Genomic DNA, 5,371 nt, shown 5'->3' with positions numbered 1-5,371 from the left:
TTTTTGGTGACTTTCTTTATGATAAATCATCCCACTGGAGATACACTGAATTGTCTGCTAGTCATATAAGGTATCTACCATGTAGCTAAAAATGTATACCTCTCTCATTTGAAATTATCAGAAATTCTGTTAAAGAATATTCTAAAACCATATTTTGATATATGTGGAGTTCCAGGCTGTAAGTAAAGTGCAAGGGGTGTGAGTTGTCCAACATATTTTCTTGTCTATTAGATAAGTTTTTGATTATCTGAATTGGGTAAGAAATTTTCACTTAACTAATTTAGAAGCCTTGAGGATTCATAGAGGAATTTCAGAGCAGCTGTACCATAATGCTTCTCACCTGCTGAAATGGGCAACAGTAAAGTATGTTTAAGAAAATCGGACACTTTATATTAGAGATGAATTGTGTTTCTGATTATTACACTTTAAGCATGTTGAATTTTCTGTTCCTTAAAGCTGATTTATTACACAGCTTTTCTCCCCAACTTTTTATTTTGAAAAATTGTAAACCTACAGAAAAGTTGGAAGAGGATATATTGAATACCCATGTTCTTTTACATAGATTCACCAGTTACTAACTTTTTGCCATATTTGCTTTCTCTGTCCCTCTCTTCCTCCCTCCCTCCTTCCCTATATCTGTCTCAATACACACACGTATACTTTTTTCCCCCTGAGTCATTTAAAATAAGTTTTAAACACCAGGGCATTTCACCCCTAAATATATTAGCTGAGTCCAGGCCAGTTGTCTTATAGAATATCCCACAATCTGGATTTGTCTTATTGTTTCCTCATGATTTCATTTAGGTTAAACATTTTTTGTAAGAATGCTATAAGTGAGATTGTGTATGTTCCAGTATTGCACATCAGGTTGTCCCTGTATTGGTGATGCTGGGTTCGATGCCTTGTTTAAGGTAGTGTCCCCTATATCTATCAAAGTGGGGTGATACCATTGAAGATGTTGGATTTCAGCCACCTTTTTACACATCATTTTTATGACATCCACTGATGATCTTACCTAAATCAGTTACCACATTAGGAGTTCTTAAATGGTAATTTTCTTATCCCATCATTCCCCTACATGTATTAGCTGGCATTCATCTATAAAGAAGAGTTTTCTTTCCTCTACCCTTTTTGGGTAGTTATTTTCACTATGAATTTACAGTTTTGTTTTTTTAATTCAAAGTGTTATAATCTAATAACTCATAATTTTTAATGCTCAAATTGTTCCAGATTTGATGAGTGGGAGCCTCTTCAACCAGTTGTGTCCTTTTTTTCCCTTTTTTAAAAAAAAATTTTTTTAAGGGAATTCCTTTATTTTTATTATTTATTTATTTTTGGCTGTGTTGGGTCTTCGTTTCTGTGCAAGGGCTTTCTCTAGTTGTGGCAAGCGGGGGCCACTCTTCATTGCAGTGTGCAGGCCTCTCACTATCGCGGCCTCTCTTGTTGCTGAGCACAGGCTCCAGACGCACAGGCTCAGTAGTTGTGGCTCATGGGCCTAGTTGCTCTGCGGCATGTGGGATCTTCCCAGACCAGGGCTCGAACCCGTGTCCCCTGCATTGGCAGGCAGGTTCTCAACCACTGCGCCACCAGGGAAGCCCCTTTTTTTTCCCTTTTATTGAGATACAATTCACAATATAAAATTCATCATTTTAAACTGTTCATTTCAGGGCTTCCCTGGTGGCGCAGTGGTTGAGGGTCCGCCTGCCTATGCAGGGGATGCGGGTTCGTGCCCTGGTCCGGGAGGATCTTGCATGCTGTGGAGCGGTTAGGCCCGTGGGCCGTGGCCGCTGGGCCTGCGTGTCCAGAGCCTGTGCTCCGGGACGGGAGGGGCCGCAGCGGTGAGGGGCCCGCGGACTGCAAAAAAAAAAAGTTCATTTCAGGGGTTTTTAGTATGTATATTCACTCTGTTGTGCACCCATTGCCACCATCAAATTCCAGAGCATTTCCATCACCCCAAAAAGAAACTCCATACCTATTAGTCCCATTTCTTCCCTCCCACCATTCCTAGCAACCACGAATCTTTCTGTCTATGGATTTGCCTATTCTGGATATTTTACATAAGTGGAATCATACAATATGTGGCCTTTTTGTATCTGGCTTCTTTCATTTAGCATGTTTTCTAGGTTCATCCATGTTGTAGCATTGTGTCAGTGCTTCATTCCTTTTTGTAGCTGAATAATGTCCCACTGCATGGAAAACCATATTTAGTTTATCCATTCATCTGTTGATGTATATTTGGGTTATTTCCAATTGTTATTATGAATGAGGCTGCTGTGAACATTCATATATAAGTTTTTGTGTAAACATATGTTCTTTTGGCAGATACCTAGAAGTGGAAGTGCTGGGTCATATGATAATTCTATTTTAGCAGAAAATCACCAAACTTTTCCATAGCAACTGAACCATTTTATGTTCCTGCTAGCAATGTATAATGTTCTTTCTCCATATCTTGGCCAACACTTGTTTTCTGGGAGTTTTTTGTTTGTTTAACTATAGTTATCCTAGTGAGTGAAATGGTACCTTAGTGACTAATGATGTTGAGCATCTTTTCATGTTGTTATTGGCTATTTACATAGCTTCTTAGGAGAGATGTCTATTCATATCCTTTGCCCACTTTAAAATTATTTGTCTTACTGCATAATTGTAAGAGTTCTTTATATATTCTGGATACTAGACTCTTACAGATACAGCTGTGTCCTTTTGACTCGCCCCCATCGTTCTTTGAACATTTCCCTACTTCCTGGCACAAAAAGATGTTCCAGGCCCACCTTGCATTTCCCCTGCCTCTGACCTGGAATCAGCCATTTTCCCAGCGAGTCCTGGTTTCTTTTAGTGGGGATTGGTATTTAGAAACCAAGATCTAGACTGTAGGCATGCTTAGTGTTACTGGGTGCTGTTGCATCTAGGCCCTTTCGGTGGACATGCAATATGTACTTTTTCACTGAACATTGCCTAAAAGTTATATATCAGTTCAGTTTACTATTCTTGTTTATGGCTGTATAGTATTCTTGTTTATGGCTGCATAGTACTTGATTATGTGGATGTACCATAGTTTATTCAACCAGTCTCTTATAGATGGACATGTAAGACATTTTCAGTCTTTTGTTTTTACATAATGCTGCAGTGAATAACCTTGTGTGTGTGTTGCTTTTATTTCTGGAGATGCACCTTCAGGGTAAATTCCTAGCCATGGGTCTTCCTTGTCAAAAGATAAATGTAGTTTGTTTTGTTTTGTTTTTTAATTTCGTGTGAATTCCTTTATTGCAATACTCCCTTTGTTGTTGTTGTTTTTGGCTGCATTCGGTCTTCATTGCTGCGCACGGGCTTCTCTAGTTGTGGTGAGCAGGGGCTACTCTTTGTTGTGGTGCGTGTTGTCTTATTGTGGTGGCTTCTCTTGTTGCAGAGCATGGGCTCTAGGTGCACAAGCTTCAGTAGTTGCAACACGTGGGCTCAGTAGTTGTGGCATGAGGGCCCTAGAGTGCGTGGGCTTCGGTAGTTGTGGCACGCAGGCTCAGTAGTTGTGGCTCGCAGGCTCTAGAGCACAGGCTCAGTAGTTGTGGCGCATGGGCTTAGTTGCTCCACAGCATGTGAGATCTTCCCAAACCAGGGATTGAACCCGTGTCCCCTGCGTTGGCAGGCGGATTCTTAACCACTGCACCACCAGGGAAGTCCTCCCTTTTTTTTGTTGTTTTAATTGGAGTATAGTTGATTTACAATGTTGTGTTACTTTCTGCTGTACAGCAAAGTGAATCAGTTATACATATACATATATCCACTCTTTTTTAGATTATTTTCTCATATAGGCCATTACAAAATATTGAGTAGAGTCCCTGTGCTATACAGTAGATCCTTATCTATTTTTTTTTCCTTATCTATTTTATGTATAGTAATGTGTATATGTCAATCCCAATCTCCCAATCTATCCCTCCCCACCCCTCTTACACCCTGGTAACCATAAGTTTGTTTTCTGTGTCTTTGAGTCTGTTTGTAAATAAGTTCATTTGTATCATTTTTTAAGATCCCACATGTAAGCAATATCATGTATTTGTCTCTGTCTGGCTTACTTAGTATGATAATCTCTAGGTCCATCCATGTTGCTGCAGATGGCATTATTATTTTTTATGACTGACTAGTATTCTATTGTGTGTGTGTATATATATATATATATATATATATATACCACATCTTCTTTATCCGTTTATCTGCCAATGGACATTTAGGTTGCTTCCACGTCTTGGCTATTGTAAATAGTGCTGCATGAATCTTTTCAAATTATGGTTTTCTCCGGGTATATGCCCAGGAGTGGGATTGCTGGGTCATATGGTAGTCCTATTTTTAGGAAACATCTATTTGTTAGATGTTTTCAAAATCCCTTCCATAAAGATCACATCATTCTGTACACCTATCAGCAGTTGTGGAAATTATTAACTTGTTATATTTTGCCTTAAAATTGAGTTTAGGAAATTTTGTGAATACTTACTTTAGGGATTACTTAATTTGGTGATACTAGCAGTAACATTGTCATGGCAGATATTTATATTAGAGATTGCTATCTCATCTATTAGCAAGGAGGAGTCAGTGACTCCTCTAGATGTTGTATGTAAATTGATTTAATCTTTATAAAGACCCTGTGAGGCAAACTAAAGATGGATAGGTGAGGCAGCTACCAGGGTCAGAGCCAGAATTTGAACCCAGTCAGCGGTGCTGTGCTCGTATTCATTGTACTCATTTTTAAAGCAGATGGGGGGAAATAAAAGCAATTGGAAGTGTTTCATCTGTGGTCTTAAGCACACATGGTGCTCCTGTTCAACCTTTTCCCCTTTCTGTTGGGGATGAAGGAGACATTCTTGTTAGGCGGAAGAAAAATGGCAGAGAATGTACCCAAAGGGAAGGTGTACAATCACCTAGGCAAAGGGGGATGGGATTGCAGTCAGTTACTTTGCTGAGAAAGGCAGGTTGGGATGCCTGCCACTCTGCTTCTTGGAAGGATCTCTGCCTCTTAAGGCATGAATGGCTTTGGGGGTCATCTGTGGTAAGGGCTCTTGGCCTGAGATGTAGACCTTCATCAGTACAAATACTCCTGAATATACAAGTAAGGGGGAGGGCATGGGCTCCAGTGGGTTCCAATCCTGGTGCTTTCTTTGACCTACGGAAGTCTCATTACTTTTGAATCAGGAAAGTACAGTTTAGACAGATGAGAAATTGATCAAGAAGTAGAACAAGAAAACAGTCAAAACTGGGGAACTTCACTTCTCTTAGGCCTCCTTTCTTTGTAAAGTGGGGATAAAATTTCTTTCCTGTCATTGTGAACATTAGAGGAGGTGCACGTGTGCCCGGCATATAGTAGGTCTTCAGTGTGATGGTTGACCCT

Source organism: Grampus griseus, assembly GCF_964374135.1.
Source record: "Grampus griseus genome assembly, chromosome: 19".
In the NCBI taxonomy this organism is placed as follows: Eukaryota; Metazoa; Chordata; class Mammalia; order Artiodactyla; family Delphinidae; genus Grampus; species Grampus griseus.
The sequence above is the reverse complement of the archived record's forward strand: the minus strand, read 5'-3'. Positions refer to the sequence as shown.